The sequence below is a fragment of the Macrobrachium nipponense genome, chromosome 35, assembly GCF_015104395.2.
Source record: "Macrobrachium nipponense isolate FS-2020 chromosome 35, ASM1510439v2, whole genome shotgun sequence".
Classification (NCBI taxonomy): domain Eukaryota; kingdom Metazoa; phylum Arthropoda; class Malacostraca; order Decapoda; family Palaemonidae; genus Macrobrachium; species Macrobrachium nipponense.
The window spans coordinates 51,157,506-51,177,865 of record NC_061096.1 but is presented as its reverse complement, the minus strand read 5'-3'; the positions used below and the strand labels follow the sequence as shown (position 1 = coordinate 51,177,865).

The window sequence follows — 20,360 nt, the reverse complement described above, 5'->3', positions numbered from 1 at the left end:
AAATGTTCACTCTCACTAGCCTTACCTTTGGAGTCAGCCATCTTGGACTTCATGTCTCTAATAGTAGCCTTCAGATTGGCGATTTCGATGCCGAATCCGAAAAAGCACTCTGAGAATGAGTATATAGGGAGAATCTACATCAGTAGGATTAGAATCCGTGAAAGGCTCAATAGGCCTTGAACTCACACCTTTCAGTCGTCTAACTCTATCCCTCTCTAACTTCTTCAAATAAGAAGTCAAAGTCTTCCACTCTTCTGCATTCAATCCCTCGCATTCCTTACAAGTATTAATAGCAGCCCAACACTGGACCCCCCTACATTTACGGCATACAGTGTGAGGATCAACCGAAGCTTTCGGTATCCTCACCCTGCAGCCTACATTCACACACATTCTCACACTCACATTAGAATCAGACATACTGAGAAAAATCCAAAAGAGTTATTCCAAAAACAGTCCACAGTAGCGAATGCCAAAACACGATCCAAATACGTCACCAAAAAGCCGAAAAAACGTTGATCAAATGTTGAAAAATGAATCTAAGTCAGGAGTAATAAACAACAATGTTGATACCACGGCGACAGAGAAAATATGATAGAAAACGGGGATGGTTCCTAGTCCTGCCGCCCAGGGCAGGCCGGTAGATCACCTGACCTACCTGTAGCGAGTGGCGCGAAATTTAAAGAATTTCTGTCGGGGACGACGGAGTCTTAGCTATGTATATATCTGACAGGTAAGTTGATTGTATGAAAACATTTATTTCACACGACATCTTACCTGTCTATACCTTCAATGCCTTTCTCTAACAATCTGTCTGTTTTCTGGTTAACTTTTTACTGAACGGGAGAAAGTTACATATGAAATGCCAGAAAGATATGGGAAACACTGTTGGTGATATAAATGCAAAAATTAGTAGGAACAATGAAAAAAGGAAATTTTACAGGGTTTAAGAAAGGAACTGGGGGAGATTGCACACAAAAACAGTGTAACATAGTACTGTATGCATCCTAAATTTAACATGAAAATGTATGGATAAAATTCATGAATCTGAATCTCACTTTGATTGCTGAATGATGTCGTTTGAAGAGTTCGGCTCAGTGTTGTAAATCCTAGGTATGGTTAAAGGAGTTCTCTCACCTGCAAGCATAGCAGCTGCAAAAGGCCAAGAAAAAGCATTACGAGATATATACCTCTGGCTGTTCAAACATTTCACTTGTGTTCAACTATACACCCAACTTATATGGCTCAGCTCCCACTTTCACATACATACATTGCTCAACTACATATATGCCACTGTTTACCCCACATCTTGTGACCACAATGCACCTGTTCAAACCTATCTGTTCTACTAGAAGATTCTCCCTGGATCTGAAAGATGATATTCCTGACTATGTTCCTAACTTACAGGAAATTTTAAATCCATTTATAAACCTAATGTTTCTGAAAATCTACGATGTGCTTCATGCTCAAAAACCAATGATACTGTGGTGCCCATAACTCTTGATGCAAAGCCTCCTTCTTACACTTCCCAGAAAGACTCAGATGTTGTATAACCATGACACACACAGGTGAATTTAAAGGTGGTCAGATTTGAGTTATGAGTGATGGAAAAAAGCAGTTTCCAACTTATGGCAGAATAAGGTTTAGTTTAGTGAGGTTTTGACAGTATGGGTGTTGCAAACACAAAGGAACCACCTAAGAGTTTTGACTCCCTTCAACCGTTATCAAGGAGGTTATCTTAAATGATGTTAAGGACTGGATGGCAGTCAAAGATTTGAAGTCTGGTTGGAAAAAACCTACGGTAAGCTCCAGATTTTCTCCTTACCAGGTGGTGGTAAAGCTCATGATATTATAAGTGAGATGGTTGCCCCACTCACACTAGACTACCTTCTCTTTGGAACAAAACACTTGGGAGAGATGTAGTGCTGCCTCTTTCTCCTTCATACGCTTATTTCAGCCAATAAATTAGACAGGGTTAAGAGGTTAGTTACTTTTCTGGGCCATGCTTCCACTTTGAACATAAAAATGCTGATGTACCCTCTTTCCAACATTCTTAAGGACATGCTCTTTCCTTATGATTCTAAGAACCTCCAGACATTGGCATACTGCTGAACCTGCCCTGGTTACCTGCAATTAGCATCAAGTAGATAGTGAAGGCTCAATACAATGGCAATAAAAGCATGGTCAACAGAACTTTTAAAAGTCTCCTGCATTCCCTCATAATAAAGGTACATGTCCAACATTGTTATTTCCTTTTAGTGCGCCAATTTGAACATTTCTTTGCGCGACATCTGTTGGAAATAGTTACCAAAATAACTGATGCATCTTAGGGTAGCCTAAGATGCATCAGTTACCTATAATATTGCAAGCAAGTAACAATATAGGTACCTTTGCATTCATAAAATACTACATTAGCCTACACTCAGTTTGAAAGTCAAGTCCACACTGCCTTTTGTTAACATATGAAGCAGCATTTAATACTGAGCTGCATCTAGTTAATGTACTTCAATCAGTGTAGTAACTTTTTCAGAACACAGAATCTCTGATTGAAACTAATTAGTATCCACATAAAGATTTCATGTTTATGACATTAAACCCAAAAGTACTGTGTAGGTAAGTAAAATGATATTGTTATGATACAATAAAGTTTTATGCATACTTACCTGGCAGGTATATATATAGCTGTATTTTCTGAAGTCCGACAGAATTTAAAAAACTTCCGACACACGCAGTGGTGGCGGCCAGGTGGTTAGTACCATTCCCGCGCTGGGAGGCGGGTATCAGGAACCATTCCCATTTTCTATTCATAATTTTTATTTCACTGTCCCCCTGAGGGGAGGTGGGTGGGTACTTGAATATATATATCTGCCAGTTAAGTATGAACAAACTTTATTGTATCATAACAATATCATTTTGCTCATGAACTTACCTGTCAGATATATATATATAGTTGAACCCCACCGTTGGAGGTGGGAAGGGACAGAATAGAAGGATTTTGGGACACAAATGCATGCAGATGATTTACATCTTGGTTCCACCTGTTAGCATAGCCGACTTCGTGATTACTGTCACCCAAGTACTGCTTCTGCTTTACTAGAGTTGCCAGCGAGGTAGAGACCTATAAAGCTGGTGCACTCCAGATGATCTGTCAACAGGGGCGTGACCACAATGTGACTAGACCATATTTGACCATACCATGAGGGCTAAGAAGTAAAATAAATATATATATATAATTATATATATCACCACCTGACCAACCTAGCCAAAGTTAATGTGTGTTAACTAAGGCTTCAGAGTTAAGAAGTCGCCGTTGTCAGCGACTCCACAACTAAATTAAGAGCTCTTCCTAACCATTTTCTACAGGATAGGATGAGTAGTACTTCTTGCCCCCAAGATTGTGTCTGCAGACACGTATGGCCCTAGCGAGCAGCAGATCTCATATGCCATCTTCACATCTCGCAGGGAGTGTGAAGTGAACCCAGAGTTGCTTCGCTAAAATATGGTACTCAGGATGTTGCTGAGTGCCATGCTCTTTTGAAATGCTTCCGAGGCCGCGCCCTCACCTCGTGAGCATTCAGATAAAAAGATTTCAAATCAAATCTTTTTTTTTTTTTTTTTTTGAAAGAACTCCTTAACCCTAAAACCAGGGCGTACTTCGATATGGGCAAGTCTGGTCTTTTTTGGAACACTGCAGATTGCTCGACTGACTTCGACTTTCTTGATATTTAAGTAGATAAAACTTGAGAGACCTGACAGGGCACAGGACTCTCTTGGCTCCTGCCCACTAAACTTGTGCCATCCTTGCTTCCAAGATCCTGGCCCAAGGACAAAAGGGTTTCCATTCTTAGGCCATAACGAAAGGCTTAGAGAGCACACCTCCTTGTGTTCTCTAAAGCCAAAACTTGTGACGATGGCTTAAAATTCTCACTAACCCTCTTTGTCGTATCTAGGGTGGTTGAGAAGAAGGCCTTCCTGATCACCTACAAGAAGTTAACAGGCAGGAGAGGTTCGAATGCTTTGACATCAAGAACTTCAGACTACGTCTGTACTAAAGTCAGGGTGAACGACCAGTTGACAGTCAGACGAATCAAGGACAGCAAGGCTGTACCCTGAAGACCAAAAGGCACTATTCTTAGCTGAAGGATGAGTGTCTGGACTGCCTGGGCGATTCAATCTAAGCAAACCTTGGGGGTGTATCAACGCAAACCCAACGTCGTCGCAATCAACTTCGTCAATAAGAAACTCAGGGCTACTATATGTCGCCTGATCTCGCACGAGTGTCTGACTCCGAGAAAACAGGCGAGACAAAAAGTAGATGGTGAGCTAGAATCGAGATTCCACAGACCTCAATGATCGTGAAGGTCTTTGTTGTTTGACAGATGCAAATCTGTCAAACAACATTCTCGTTGTCTGTTCGCACTGGCAGAATTTCAAAACTCTCGGCAACCGCTAGACCACTGGTAGTTCAGGTGATCTCCCCCACGTTCCCGTGGCGTTGGTACTTGGAACTAGTATTCCCGTTTTCCTCAGATTTTCTCTGAACCCTGTCTCCTGAGGGGAGGAGGATGGGAATTAATTAATATATACCTGCCAGGTAAGTATGCATAAAACTTTATTGTATCATAAACAATATCATTTTTATGCATGACACTTACCTGGCAGGTATATATATAGCTGATTGACACATTTGGAGGTGGGTCACAGACAGCAATATCGTTATAATTCAAAAAATTAACTAATTTTTTAAATTATTTATTAAGTTCCTTACCTGCTAAGGTAGCTGACTTCGTAGGTCTGCCTCTTAGCCTGCTAAACCTTAGTAGCTTCAACTAGGATGTGACCTGTTTGTTGAGAAGTAACAACAGGGTCTGACAACTGGACGGGACCAATTGTTGACAGGAAACCCTAGCCCTCTCTTACCAGGGGCATTCATGCTAGGATAAGTTTAGACCACCTGAACCACACACAAAGCTAACGTAAACATTACACTTCACATACTGAAGAGGAAATAACCCTCTCAGACAACCATAAAAAGAACACCACTTAATTAAAATACCTAGCATGTTAGTAATCTATCGAGACGATCGTACGGACTTTTGCAATCCTGTAACGAACCTCTAGATGATCGTTACATTCTACGCCTGTTGTTATAATAGGCTCTTCTCGTAAACTCGAGCAGGGACCGAGAGAAGATACTCTTAAGATATGAGAGAGCTGTGGAATATCAGAGTTGATGTGGACCACTGGTTCCAAAAACTCGTTCGAGGACTGGAGGGACGACCACGAATTGCATTTACTTCTTTCAGATTAAGATCCAGGACATCTGAAAACACTATCAGATGTCCGGCACCTCCTTTCTATCCATGAGCACTGAGAGATGTTAAGAATAATTCCTAGATCTTGAATAATATTTCAGTTTCGTAGTAAAAAACTGTGGTCTGAATTGCAGTCTATTCGGGGAAACAAACTTCTTCAGGAAGGAAATGGTCCCCAGCAAGCTCATCCATTCCCTCCCCGAGTATGCTTACTTCCCTATAAGGCTGCGCTTTGCCTAAGCAGGAGAGCATATAAAAGTGCAATGTGCGGTAGATCGTAGTTCTATACCGTGCGGTAACGAGCACCGAAAGGATTAAGAGATAACTCTGTTGAACATAGTAAGGCAAAACTAATGCAAAGTTTATTCATTCACGTAGAAATCCCCTCAATCTAGGCTAAAGTCCGTGATTGTAGGACAGAGATACAGTTAGTCAGTCAATCCCGCAGGAGAGACGTAACCGCCAGCACAGAGATACGGTTAGTCAGTCAACCCGCAGGAGAGAGAGAGACGTAAACCTACCGCGGATGACCCCGCACGATCTGTTACTGGCTCGGTGGAAGTTTGGAACTTGGACAGTCAGACACAGCAGCAGCCAGCAGCTTACGAACGTCGTCTCTAACTTTATGTCTGGGTTGCCAGCTACCCTATTCTACGAAGAAATAGGTCCGTTATTTTTTGAACAAAAATGAAAAATTTCATTATTAAAATGAAGTTTTATTGTGTATACTTACCGAACAATTATAGAGCCGTGATTTCCACGAGCGGCAGGATACTAAATTCAAATTTAGCGCGTCGGCGTCGCCAACACTGGTGGTGATGACGTCATCTCCTCCACTCGCGGGAGAAACCAGGTACAAACTGCCCGGTGAATCCAATTTCTTTCTGCCCGTCGTCCACCTAAGGGGAGGGAGGGTGGGTATAATCATAATTGTTCGGTAAGTATACAATAAAACTTCATTTTAATAATGAAAATTTCATTTTATTGTAGTGTCTTACCGAACAATTATAGAGCTGATTACACATTTATGGGAAGGTGGGATTCAGTGGACCACTAGTATTTTAAATGGTTACATTTATTGCAATACCAGTAAACACTCAAGGTGTCTGTTGTACCTTACCTTGTAAGAGAGCTACAGCAGACTGTTACTGCCTCTGGTCGGTGCTACTTCTTACTATTGTAGAGGAATTGGAATTTGACCAAAAGTTAGCCTCTACAGGAGTGGAATCCTTCCGTAGTTCAAGCGAGTCAAGGCTGACTGACGGAGGATAGTAACAAACAAAGATTGCCCTTGCCTGGGCTAAGACCAGAAATTCAATCATACAAAACATTTGTCACCAACACCAGATTTAAAAACATATATACCCAAAACCATTGTAAAATCTGACCTAACAGACGGTGAGTATCCCAGGTACTCAGTACCCCCAGCTTTCCTTGAACTCGACAACCTATTCAAGGTGAAAAGTTAGCATAGAGGTGACGACCCCTGTGCCGTTTCTCCCAACACCATGCCAGAAACCGCCACGGACCTAACGTTTTACAATCTCGAAAACCGTTTTCTATCTCTTTGAGATAATGACTCGCAAAAACCGAATTCGATCTCCAGAACGTGCTCTGAAGAATCGAAGCTAAAGATAAATTCTTTCTGAATGCTAAAGAAGTTGCCACTGCTCTAACCTCGTGAGCTTTAACTCTCAGAACGGAAAGATTGTCGTTCTCGGACTGCGAGTGAGCTTCCTGATAAGCTCTCTTAATAAAGAACGATATAGCATTCTTAGAAAGAGGACGAGAGGGATTTTGAACTGAGGTCCAGAGCTTAGAAGATTGTCCTCTGATACCCTTAGTGGCAAACAGATACTGCTTAATAGCCCTGATGGACATAAGAGCCTTTCTTGCCTCCTCATGTCCAACCAAATCAGATAAGTTCCTTACCACAAAACTCCTCGGCCAAGGATTAGAAGGATTCTCATTTTTGGCTAGAAAGGTCAAAGATACGAAAAATACAGCATTGCCTTGAGAGAAAAACCGACTCTTTTGTCTATAGCGTGCAATTCGCTGACACGCTTAGCAGAAGCTGGGGGGGGGGGAGTGCAATAAGAAAGAGTGCCTTCTTAGTCAAGTTCCTGAGTGAAGCCGACTTCAAAGGCTCAAACGGTGGCCCCATGAGGAACTTAAGCACCACATCTAAGTTCCAAGCCACTGTATCTTGCGGGAGCTTAGTGGTTTCGAAAGACCTAATGAGGTCCGACAGATCTGAATTGGAGGAAATATCCAAACCTCGATGTCGAAAAACCGAAGAGAGCATGGCTCTATATCCTGATCGTCGTAAGGAGCCAGTTTCTTAGAGTTCTAAGAAATAGAAGAAAATCTGCTATCTCTGTTAAAGAGGTCGCAGAAGTAGAGACTTTAGCACTTCTACACACTCTCTGAAGATTCTCCACTTCCCTTGATAGAGTTTGTTAGAAGACTCCTCCTACAACGAGCGATAGCTTCTGCAGCTCTTCTTGAAAATCCTTTCGCTCTGACAAGATTCCGGGACAGTCTGAACCCTGTCAGAGCTAGAGCGGACAAGTTTTTGGTGGAACCTCTTGAAGTGAGGTTGTTTGAGAAGCCACTTCTCTGGAGGAAGAAGTCTGGGGAAGTCTACTAACAACTGGAGAAGGTCCGGGAAACCACTCTTTCTGGGCCAAAAGGGAGAGAGCGATTAACGTTAGCGTTACATTGCTGTGCGACATGAACTTGTTCAGCACCTCTCTATTAGACCGAAACGGAGGGAATGCATAAGCTTCCAGACCCGACCAATCCAACAGCATTGCGTCCACCGACCAAGCTAGAGGATCTGGGACTGGAGAACAAAAGAGAGGAAGACGGTTGTTCCTCGATGTCGCGAACAGGTCTATTGACGGTCGTCCCCAAAGGCGCCAAAGTTTCTGACAAATCTTGTTGTCCAAAGTCCACTCCAGAGGTAACACTTGCTGTTGACGACTTAACTCGTCCGCCAGGACGTTCATCTTTCCCGGCACAAATCTCGGGACTAGCTGAAACCTTCGCTTCGTTTGTTTGACCACAGGAGGAGATCCTTGGCTACTTCGTACAGAGAGAAAGACTGAGTCCCCCCCTGTTTCCGCACGTACGAGAGAGCCGTGGAGTTGTCGGAATGCACTGCCACTACTCGGCCTTCTACTAAGCTCCGAAACTGTCTGAGCCCTAAGAAAAATTGCTAACAGTTCCTTTACATTTATGTGGAAACTTCTTCTCCTTTCCGACCAAGCTCCTGAAGTCCGATGATTTCCCAGTAGGGCTCCCCAACCTGTGTCCGATGCGTCGGAAAAGAACTGTAGGTTCGGGAGGATGGGTCGTAAATCTAACCCTTCTTCCAACCTTGCTCGAGAGAGCCACCACCTTAGGTCCTCTTTATTTGATCTGTGACAGGAAAGGTAATCGAGTCTGGTTGTGTCTCCTGCACCAAGAGGCTCTCAGGAAAAAACTGCAGAGGTCTCAGTGCAGTCTTCCCAACGTCACAAATTTCTCCACTGACGTCAATTTGCCCAGGAGCCTCATCCACTGATTGGCAGAACTTACCTTTTTGTCCAAGAACTCCTGAAACTGTCTCCAGACAGCCTTGAACCCTCTTCGGGGACAGAAAAGCCCGAAAAAACTTGAGCATTCAGAATCATCCCCAAATAAAGGATGCTCTGAGATGGAACCAACTGGGACTTCTGTTTGTTGACCAGAATTCCTAACTTTCTGGCAAGATCCAGAGTTGTTCCAAGGTCCTTCATGCACCGACTCTCTGATTCCGACCGGAGAAGCCAATCGTCCAGATAGAGGGAGATTCTTACTCCTAATATGTGTAGCCAGCTTCCTATCGGGGATAGAACCCTGGTGAAAACTTGAGGAGCGGTCGCTAGTCCGAAGCAAAGCGCCCGAAACTGAAACACCTTGCCTTCGAACATGAACCTCAGGTACTTCCGAGATTCGCGATGTATCGGAATGTGAAAATAAGCGTCTTGCATGTCCAGAGAGACCATCCAATCCCCCTGTCTGATGGACTCCAGAAACCGACCGAGTGGTCTCCATATGAAATTTTGTTTTCTGGACATGCAAGTTCAGGGCGCTCACATCCAAAACCGGCCTCCAGCCCCCTGATGACTTGGGAACTACAAAAAGGCGATTGTAAAAGCCTGGAGGAAAATCCCCTTCTATACTGTTCTATCGCTTCTTTGAGAACAAGCGCTTCCACTTCTGCGGCTAGCGCCAGAAATTTGTCTGAGCCCGGAGAGTATGCCTGGAATGGAATTGGCACAGGTGAGAGCGAGGGAGGTGAAACGAGAGGAATACGATAGCCGAAACTTGAGTACTTGCACTACCCAGGCTTCTGCTCCTCTGTTTTCCCATTCCTCCCAAAACAGAGCCAGCCTGGCTCCCACTGGTGCATGAAGAACGAGCTTTCATTTGGAAGGTTTGTTAACCTTGGCCGAGGCCTTAGACTGAGGTCGCAAATTCGATTTCGGCGAAAGAAGCGCTTGGGTTTTCTCCCTCGAAAAGGCGCTTGGGCCAGAGGAGAAACCGAAGGAACCGTCTCCACAGGAGCTTTAGGTCTCTTAGTAGACTGTGCCAGTAAATCCGAAGTAGATTTCTTATCTAGCGCAGACGAAATTGACAACACTACATCGCTGGAAAGAGGTTATCTTTCACAAAAGGAGCAAACAAGAGAGCAGACTTCTGTTGGGACGTAACCCTTTTAGAAGCAAAGGAGCACCAAAGTTGCCTTTTCTTAAGGGTACCAAAGGCGATGAGCGAAGCTAACTCATCACCATCCATCCCCCAATGGATTGTCCGCACAGGACAGAACACCAATCCAATCCTCCGCTAACTCCTGGGAAAGAGAAGGACAGTCTTCGATCTTGGCCGCTAAAGCGCCAATAGTCCAATCAAGGAAGCTAAAGACTTCCAAAAGTTTAAATTGATTCTTTACAACGTGGTTCCAACTCAGGCGCTGTAAAGAAAACTTTCGCTGCGGCGGAAAGCAGATCTTCTAGAGGAGTCGATTAAACTGGAGAAGTCTTCCCTGGGAGGAGGCAGAAACTCCCAGAGAAGGAGCTTCCCCAGTTACATAAAACCTATACCTCTTACGAAGCAACTTAGAGGGTAGGGTAAGCAAAAAGAGCCTTCCTAAGTCTCTTTTCATAGACATCATTCTCAGTCTCTTTCAACGAATGTCTAAACGCTTTAGATAGAACAAGTTTTGGGAGGAGAGGGTCTGAAGTTTTCCTCCTCATCAAAAAAAGTCGAAGTTGGGGAGCGCGGAGCCGCTTTCTCAAAATAATCTGGATAAGATACCAGAAGAAATCTAAGGAGACGCGAATAACACGAGAGGTGATGTGAATCCTCCTCCTCTACTTCTTTCATTCTCCGATACCGCCGAAGAAGTAGACGGAACTACAAACGGATCTGAAGGTTTCGAAACCACCCTTGGACTCATTCATCCAGTTGGTTAACATCTCTAACTGCTTGCGCAAAGGCGCCAGAGACGAATCAAAAAAAAAACAGTTAACGTAGGCTTGGAAGAGCCTAACTGTTCAGCCGGAGGCGGAAAAAAACTACTTGCGCCTCGCTCGGAGCCGCGAAATTCGAGGCGAAACAGGCGCATCAGGCGTAACAGACGAAAAAGCGCCTAAAGAAACACCCTTAGAAACTGCTAGCTACAGCGCTAAAACACCCAATCTCTACTAGTAGATGGGAGCGAAAAAGGCACAGATTGAGGCGACGGAACAGAGCCGCTAACGGCCGAGGCGCAACCCTACTCTCAGGCTCCTTATACCGCTTGACTGGAGGAGGCGAAGAATCGGCGCTGAACGCCTCTTAAGGACGCGAAACGGGCGAATCTCGCCAAGAGCGCCGGTGCGACCGGAGACGAATCGCTTGAATCATTTGAAAGGCGTCTGACCGCAACACCTTTCCAACGCTTAACCGAGCCCTGTTGAGGCGCAACAGGCTCAACAAGAGAGGCGCCATGTCTGTGGGCAAATCCGATCGACTCCCTTGGACTTCCGGTATGTCTTCTCCCCGGTGCGGGGGAGCTGGACAGTGACCTTTGTCTAGGCGACGTGTCAGGACAGACAGACGCACCCTCAAAACTACACTCTTACCTGAGGCCGCTTCAATCCAAAAACGTCTTAACTGAATTACCAAGTTGCAAAAAACCGTATTCGCTAGTACCGAAAATTTCTGATCTAACCTCGATTCCAGGACTGGCAATGGTGTCGGAAGAAAACTACACGGGAAGAACCGGAGGAAGTGGGATTAGTAGAGAGGAATAGGAGGTGTAGTTAAAGGAGACATAACAATTTGAGGAGAAACAAGAAAGGAACAGATGCATCGCAAGACGAAGCAGAGCTAAGTCTACTTTCCCTAAGCTGCTGGCTAATTCTGTCTTTAGCTAATTTCTCCGAGTATGAACTAAAAAACTTCCATTGAGAATCAGTCCAATCAATACACTCGTTACATGTTCGATCTGCTGAACAAACCTGTCCCCTACACTTAACACATTTAGTGTGAGAATCATACTCTAGCTTGGATAATCTAGTTTTACATCCTGAGATGCAAAACCTAATCTCCCGACGGACTAGAATCCGACATGGCAACGCCTAAATAAAAAGCAAAATAACAACAACGCCAAAAAAGAGTACTTCACCAATTCCGAAGATCAAATCACAAGAAAAAAAGCGAAGCAAAGTTATCCAAACCGCACCGACCACCGATGTTTACCGGGACGCCGGCAGGAAAAGAATTGAATTCACCTGGGGCAGTGCCAGTTGTACCTGGTTCTCCCGCGAAGTGGAGGGAGATGACGTCATCACCACCAGTGTGGCGACGCCGACGCGCTAAATTTGAATTTAGTATCCTGCCGCTCGTGGAAATCACGGCTCTATAATTGGTTCGGTAAGACACTACAATAAAAAGACACTCTCAAGCTGGTATATTTAATTTGCGAAACAGAAAACGCTAAATATATAGATGCGTTTGTGTCGTCAGAACACTACCATACAACGGTAAAAGATAAATCGGAAACTCCTGGAAGGCTGCAGGGAGTGACGATTAAATGTCCTTAAAATAGTAGACAATAGACCTCTCGGTTGCCATCCGAAGAGGTAACTACAGCAAGCGTGTATGACTTGAAACCAAACCAGTAGTAAAATAACGCAAGGCAAAAAAATTTTATTATATCACAATAAAGTTTGTTCATACTTACCTGGCAGACATATATATAGCTGAATTCGGAAATACAGCTACATACATATCTGACAGGCAAGTTATTTGGAATGAAAACAAAACTTAGAGAATCGAAGCAGACAGCTCAAGCTTCTTAAGATACTGGACATAAGCGTTCATTGACGTAGTCTACCAGTCTATTTCTTGTACGAGTCTGCGAATGAGGAAGGAGAGCTCTTCCGAACCTTGTCCTTATTCGCTTACGCAATATCAAGTTAATGAGATGTTTGTCAATGGAGAACTAACCCATTAACGGTACAGAGAGATATTTTGTTTTTTCAATGAGGGAGAACCCCCACTTACTTGACAAAACGATAGTATATTGTCAAGGGGGAAAGTCACTGAATTGACAAAAACGTAATCCAGGAAGTCGAGCCTTTTATTTTTGGATTTTCGATTCCCGTCTCAAACAAGGAAGGGACAAGAATCCTGTTAAGAAGACTGGCTTACGGTAGGTTAGAACGACGAGCTCAATCGGCATGGAAGTCTCGACTAGAAAAACTAACAAAAATCTATCATCTGAAAAAAACCCAAATTTCAGATGGTCTAAAAAGCTTTAAATTTATTGGCAGTATGGCCAAAGGAAGTCCTGTCTTGCGCTTCCTGAAGAGCGTCCTTTTGATGAGTGCCTTTGCAAGAATCCTACTGAACGTTGCCGAAAATCCTGACGTTCAGGACGTCGAGCCTTTACTAAACCCGTAACTGTCTTATCTCAAAGTCTTGACTGAGGTAGAGAAAACGAGATCTTCCCTTGAGCTTTCCTTAACTCCATCCACCTTTGCGAAAAGCAATATAATATTGACAGAGACCTCTTGAATTCACGAAACACGTTTAGGTCGTGCTGGGTTTCGAAGACGAAGTTTCTGTTCACTTTCTTGAGGCTCAAATCTTAAACAAGAGCTTGAGTTCAGACAGAAACATTCTGGTGCGCGCTCGGGCGCTCCACTGGCGAGGACGCTCGGCGTCCTGGTGCGCGCTCGGCGTGCCACTGGCGAGGACGCTCGGCGTCCTGGTCGCGCGCTCGGCGGCCCAACTGGCGGAGGACGCTCGGCGTCCACTGGTGAGTGCGTCCATCCGAGCGTTCCTGTTCAAGCCGATCGTCCAAATAAGCGTGCAGAAAAGCGTCGCGTCCTGACAGGCGTCAATTCAACAAGCGAGAGAAACTGCCTTCTTTTTCCTATTTCTTGGTGGAAAGAAGTACACGTGATCAGGCAAACTTTCGCCTTCTTACTTCTCACTGAAACACATAACGAGAAAGAAAGGGACGTGAAGCGTCCATCTTCTATAAAGCTTCTTAGAGGGCGCGAGTCCTTCCGAGAGCTCCAACCTTGTGCGGGTGAGGACGCTCGGAGGACGAGAAAGCAATCCTTCAGGATTCGTGCATGTGCACGCACTTTGGCAGTCTGGGGATTCATCAGAAAACTGCCGAAGGCACGCCAAGATCGGTGGGGTTCCCTGTAACCCTCCTTCGGCTTTCGACATGCCACCTCTCCCTTGGGGGGGGGGGGGGTTCTGGGGAGTTCGACAGAGGTCTAGGACCTAGAGGCGTTATAAGGCCGATCTGACGCACCCTCCACTAAACAACAAGGGGCACTGTCACTGCACTTAGCCAACTTCACTATTGCTCTCTTTAAAGCAAGCACTTTCGATTCTAAGTTACGCATCGTGAAATAGTATAAGGAGAGGGAAGGGCAATAACCTCTACAGACACTGTTTTAGGGCCCCCGAAGGCAACATTACAGGGTTAGGCGTAACAAAAAAAACAGAAGTAGAACTCTTCACAACAATGAAGGAGAGCGATCACCTCCCGCAGACATGATCATAACCCGTAGGCCATACTACAGCGTTAGGCAAAATAAAGTCTACCGGAAGGTTCAGCGTTATCACTACCCTGACTTTCGGTAATTGATTAATTGCGTACATACTAAACAAAACTTTTTACCTTACGGAATTAGACACGTTTACTGATTAATTGCGTACATACGAATCTACTTTTTCCTTACGGAAATAGACATGTTTACTGATTAATTGCGCCCCCCAAGTGCGGAACTACCGAAGCTTTCGTAGCCACACCCTATCTTTGCAGACAACACCTCTGAACTAGCCTAACTAGATTCAGATATCTTATGCAAAAATGAATCAAATTCAAATCAATTTAAGATAGCGTATGCCTAGCCACAAATCCAAGTAAATAAATTAAAAGACAATTAGGATACTTAGCGGCAAATGAAGTTTCCAAAATCCTAAGCCGGAGGTACTGAAAACAGGTGTTTTCAGTACCGGCGACAGAAAAATGGTATTGTTATGATACAATAAAGTTTTATGCATACTTACCTGGCAGGTATATATAGCTTATCCTCTTGACGCACTGCAGAATTTCAAAACTCGCGGCAACCGCTAGTACACTGGTAGTTCAGGTGATGGCCACCCCGCTCCCGTGGCGCTGGTACTTGGAACTATTCCCGTTTTCCTCAGATTTTCTCTGAACCCTGTCTCCTGAGGGGAGGAGGGTGGGAATTTAATATATATACCTGCCAGGTAAGTATGCATAAAACTTATTGTATCATAACAATACCATTTTTATGCATGACACTTACCTGGCAGGTATATATATAGTGATTGACACATTTGGAGGTGGGTCTAGACAGCAACATCGTCATCAATTCAAAAATTTAATTTCCAAAAATTTTTAGAACTATGTATTATGTTCCTTACCTGCTAAGGTAGCTGACTTCGTAGGTCCTGCCTCTTAGCCTGCTAAACCTTAGTAGCTCTCAACTAGGACGTGACCTGTTTGTTGAGAAAGCTAACAATAAGGGCCCTGACAACTGGACGTGACCAATTCGTTGACAGAGAACCCTAGCCCTCATTCACCACGGGCATTCATGCTAGGAAAGTTAGTCACCTGAACCACACACACATATAATACACACTAATCACCAGACTGAGTTGGTCTTTAACCTCCTCAGACAACCATAAAAAACACTATAACCTAATTAAAATCAAACCTAGCATGTTATTAGGTTTATGGGGTGGAAACTCCTTTGCCCAGTACTGTACCTGAGGATACATACGGGCCTAACGTTTGACAATATCAAAAGTTGTCTTCACGTCTCTAAGGTAATGCGAGGCAAACACAGAGTTTGTCCTCCAATACGTTGAATCTATAATGTCCTTGAGGGCTAAAGTTTTTTCTGAATGCTAAGGACGTAGCTACTGCTCTCACCTCATGAGCTTTAACTTTAATTACACCGAAGCATTCTTCTTGACAAAGCAAATGAGCATCTTTAATGACTTCTCTTACAAAGAAAGCCATTGCGTTTTTAGACATAGGTCTAGTAGGATCTTAACAGAGCACCACAGCGAACCTGAAGTTCCCCTAATGCCTCTGTTCTTCTACGTAAAACCGTAAGGCTCTTACTGGCAAAGAACCCTTTCTTGCTCTTGACCTACCAGATCAGCCAGTCCTTCAATCTCAAATGATCTTGGCCATGGATGCGAAGGATTCTCATTCTTTGCTAAGAACTCCTGTTGAAACGAACAAAACTGCTTTGTTGTGTTTCCAACCTATTTGCTTGTCAATAGCTTGCAGCTCGCTAATCCTTTTAGCTGTAGCTAAAGCTACTAAGAAAATAGTTTTCTTAGTTAGTTCTCGCAACGGTGCACTGCCCATAGGTTCGAACTTATCCGTCTCCAAGAATTTGAGAACGACGTCCAAATTCCAAGAAGGGGTTCTGCACCGTCGCCTCCTTCTTTGTATCAAACGATCTGAGGAGATCTCTAAGATCTGCGTCATTGGACAGGTTTAAACCTCTGTGTCTAAACACTGCAGACAACATACACTTATAGCCTTTAATCGTCTGATTAGCTAAACCTAGTTCTTCCTTCAGGTATAGCAGGAAATCTGCAATCTGAGTCACAGAGGTACTGGATGAAGATATCTTCCGATTCTTGCACCATCTACGGAAGTTGTCCCACTTCGCCTGGTACACTTTGATAGTCGATGGTCTTCGTGCTCTTGCCACTGCCTTCGCTGCTTCTCTAGAAAACCCCCTCGCTCTGACAAGTCTTTCGATAGTCTGAACGCAGTCAGACCCAGAGCGAGGGTGTTCTTGTGGAACCTGTCGAAGTGGGGTTGTTTGAGAAGATCTACTCTCTGGGTAGACTTCTCGGGGAATCTACTGTCCATTCCAGTACCTCTGTGAACCACGTTTGGGACCGGCCAGTATGGGGCTATCAGGGTGCGCCTTGTTCCTCGACTTTCCCTGAATTTCTTCATTACCTTTCCTAAAATCTTGAACGGGGGGAAAAGCGTACGCATCTAGCCCCGTCCAATCTAGTAGGAAGGCATCGACTGCGACTGCAAGAGGGTCCGGGATCGGCGAACAGTAGTTCGGTAACCTCTTCGTCGCCGCGGTTAGCGAAAAGATCCACTACTGGAGTGCCCCAAAGCTTCCACAGTCCTCTGGCATACTTGACGATGCAACATCCACTCGTGGAAAGCACTTGTCCGTCCCTGCTCAACAGATCCGCCCTGACACGTTCTTCTCTCCCTGAATGAAACCTGGTGAGCAGGGTGACGTCTTTCTGCGAGGACCAAAGAAGAATCTCCTTCGCCAGGTTGCAAAGAGACAACGAGTTGAGTTCCTCCTTGTTTCCGTATATACGCCAGAGCTGTGGTATTGTCCGCGTTGATCTGCACTACTTTGCCGCTGATCCACGGGTCTGAACGCTTTCATAGCCAAGAAGATCGCCATCAGTTCCTTCCTGTTTATGTGCCATGCCTTTTCTTCTTCGCTCCAAAGGCCTGACTCCTCCCGAGGGCCCAGCGTCGCTCCCAGCCTGCGTCTGACGCGTCGGAAAATAATATCCGGTCTGGGTTCTTCTGCTGGAGTGACGTACCCTCTGACAACCTCTCCGGCACTAGCCACCACTTTAGTTCCTCCTTTATCTTTGGAGGAATTGGAAACCGGAAGGAATCTGGTTGCGATCTTCTTGGCCAGACTTCGTTCAGAAAGAACTGTAAGGGCCTCATGTAAGTCTCCCTAGTGAAATGAAAACCGCTCTAGCGAAGAGAGTGTCCCCAGCAGGCTCATCCACTCTCTCGCTGAGCATTGGTCTTTCAATAGGAATTCTTCCACTTTCCGTATACACATGGTCTGCCTTTCGGGTGACGGAAAAAGCCCGAAAAGTCACTGAGGATATCCGAATCCCCAAATAAACTATATCCTGAGATGGGATCAGTCGTGACTTTTCCAGGTTCACCCTCAGACCCAGCTGCTGGGTTAAATCCAATGTTACATTCGTGTCCTCCAGACATTGCTGTTTTGATTGTGCTCTTATGAGCCAATCGTCGAGGTAGAGAGATACTCTGACTCCTGCCAAATTGAAGCCACTTCGCCACATTCGTCATCATTCTTGTAAAAATTTGGGCGGGCCGTGCACAGCCCGAAACCACCAGGGCTTTGAATTGCTAAATCCTTCCCTGGATTACGAATCTCAGATATTTCCTGGACCTTGGATGAATTGGAATATGGAAGTACGCATCCTGAAGGTCCAGTGTTACCATCCAGTCGCCTGGTCGTACCGCTGCCAGTACTGAATCGTTCGTCTCCATCGTAAACTTGGTCTTTCTTACGAACAAGTTTAGCTGGCTTACGTCCAGTACCGGCCTCCAAACCTCCGATGATTTCGGTACTAGAAACAGACGGTTTGTAAAAACCTGGGGATTCGCAATCCAGAACCGGTTCTATTGCCCCTTTTTCCATCATGGTGACGACCTGATGCCAAAGAGCCTCTCTCTTCTCTAAATCGATGTAGTGAGCCCCTAGGGCTCTCGGAGCTGTAGCGAGAGGTGGTTTCTTGAGAAAGGGGAGCTGTACCCTTCCTTCGCTACCTTACGGACCAAGGATCCGCTCCTTTGTTTTGCCAGACTTCCCAGAAGTCCAAAATGTCTGGCCCCTACACAAGTCTGGAGGACTTTGACTCATTGTTTGCGTTGAAGTTTAGCACCTCTTTTGGCTGGAACTCTTTTCCCTCTTAAATGCGGTGGTCGGGAGAAAGTCCTACCCCGAAAGGGCTGCTGCTGCTGTCTTCGTTATCTTTCGTAGTCTTCTTCATGACCTTAGAAGGTAAATACTTCCTTACAGATGACGTAAGAAGTATCTTGGGTAGCCTTCTGAGTGAGGGAGAGAGATATGTCCTTAATGATCTCTTGAGGGAAGAGCTGTCCTGACAGGGGAGAGAACATCAACTCCGACTTTTTGCGCGTTCGACACTCTTTAGCAGCGAACGAGCATAAGAGATGTCTTTTCTTCAAGACGCCTGCTGTGAATATTGAAGCCAATTCATTAGCTCCATCTCTCAAGGCTTTATCTATACAGGACATGATGCTTCTCGACAACTCGGATACTGACGACTCTTCCATCTCCGAAGTCCGAGCCAGGGCCCCCAACGACCAGTCAAGAAAATTAAATACCTCAAAAGTCCTAAAGATACCTTTGAGTAAATGGTCGAACTCCGAAGAAGTCCACCACACTTTGGCTGAATGCAAAGCATGTCTACGGGAGCTATCCACTATGTTGGAAAAGTCTCCCTGGGAGGAGGCAGGTACTCCCAGGCCAAGACTTTCCCCCGTAGCATACCAAACACCAGACTTCGAAGCCAACTTGGCCGGAGGAAAAACAAAAGAAGTCTTGCCCGACTCTTTCTTTCTCCTTCAACCACTCATTTACTCGTTGAACGGGCTTTCTGGCCGAAATGGACAAAGTCATTTTCAAAAACGACGATTTCTTGGCTTTCTTCGTCTTTGAAAATTGCGACAAAGGCGATGGAGGGCCTGAAGGTTGAAAATCTCCTTCAAACAGAGAAAGAAGACACTCTGTTAGCCTCTTGTAATCCGAAGAAGGCGCTTCCGTCTTGTCCTCTTCCGTACTCTCCGCAAATTCTTCCTCCTGCGAAGAAATATCTTGCAAACCAAGATCCTGCTGATTCTCCCAATCAGAGTCCTTATGCAGCTGCTGTTTAGAAAGTGCATGTGGCACTGACTCCCTACAAAACTCCTCTCTTCCTTGTCGAGACAATGTTTTGACTTGCTGCCGCTGCGTCCTGCGTCCTCCTGAACGTATGCGTCCACGCTGCGTCCATCACTTCTCCTCTTGCGTCCTGCGTCCTGAACTTCGTCCTTCTTACAGGACGCACTGCGTCCTGGGTCGCGTTGTACGTCCTGCGTCCTCTTGGAGGACTTAACCGGGAGAGACGAGTCCTTACGTCTAACCGAAGGTTGTTCGGGCTTCTCCCATGATTGCACAATTACTGCCAATCTCTGCTGCATATCCCGCAGCACCTCCTTCGTCCCCGCCTCCTTACGAGACTCCTGATGATGAGGAGATCGAGGACGCACCGGGCTCACACGAGGCGGCGAGCGAACTTCCAGCCGACGTGAAATCCTCTTCCTTTTGATAGGGATCATCTCTTCATCCTCCGATGAAAAAATCTCAGGGCTACTCCACCCTTCCTGGTCGAAAGCCCTTTCCTCCTGTGAAGAGGACGGACAGTATGACCTCTTGAGAGGACGCGATACCTCCGCGAATCGTCTGCTCCTTCCCGAGGCCGAACTATCCGAAGAGTAATGGCACTTCCCAGTATCGCCTTTTCTATGGCGTACTGCAGCAGCCTGGGACGTCTCAACAGGACTGCCTGAAGGGACGCCTGATCGCATGTCAACCCCTCTCGCCTCCCTTCGACTGTCGACATGCCTTCTCCCTTGGGTCT

General features: G+C 45.3%; 1 protein-coding gene across 6 annotated transcripts in view; it reads right to left on the bottom strand.

Moving 5' to 3' along the window:
* Positions 1-20,360, bottom strand: part of LOC135208758 (uncharacterized) — a 65,337-nt gene that overhangs the window by 36,062 nt on the left and 8,915 nt on the right. For 4 of the 6 annotated variants that reach the window (XM_064241265.1, XM_064241263.1, XM_064241264.1 and 1 more), the window contains exon 2: positions 1,056-1,149. The exons of the other annotated variants lie outside the window; for them this stretch is intronic. The gene's annotated coding sequence lies outside the window, so the exon portion shown is untranslated. The remainder of the gene's footprint in view (positions 1-1,055; positions 1,150-20,360) is intronic. 6 annotated transcript variants of the gene reach the window in all.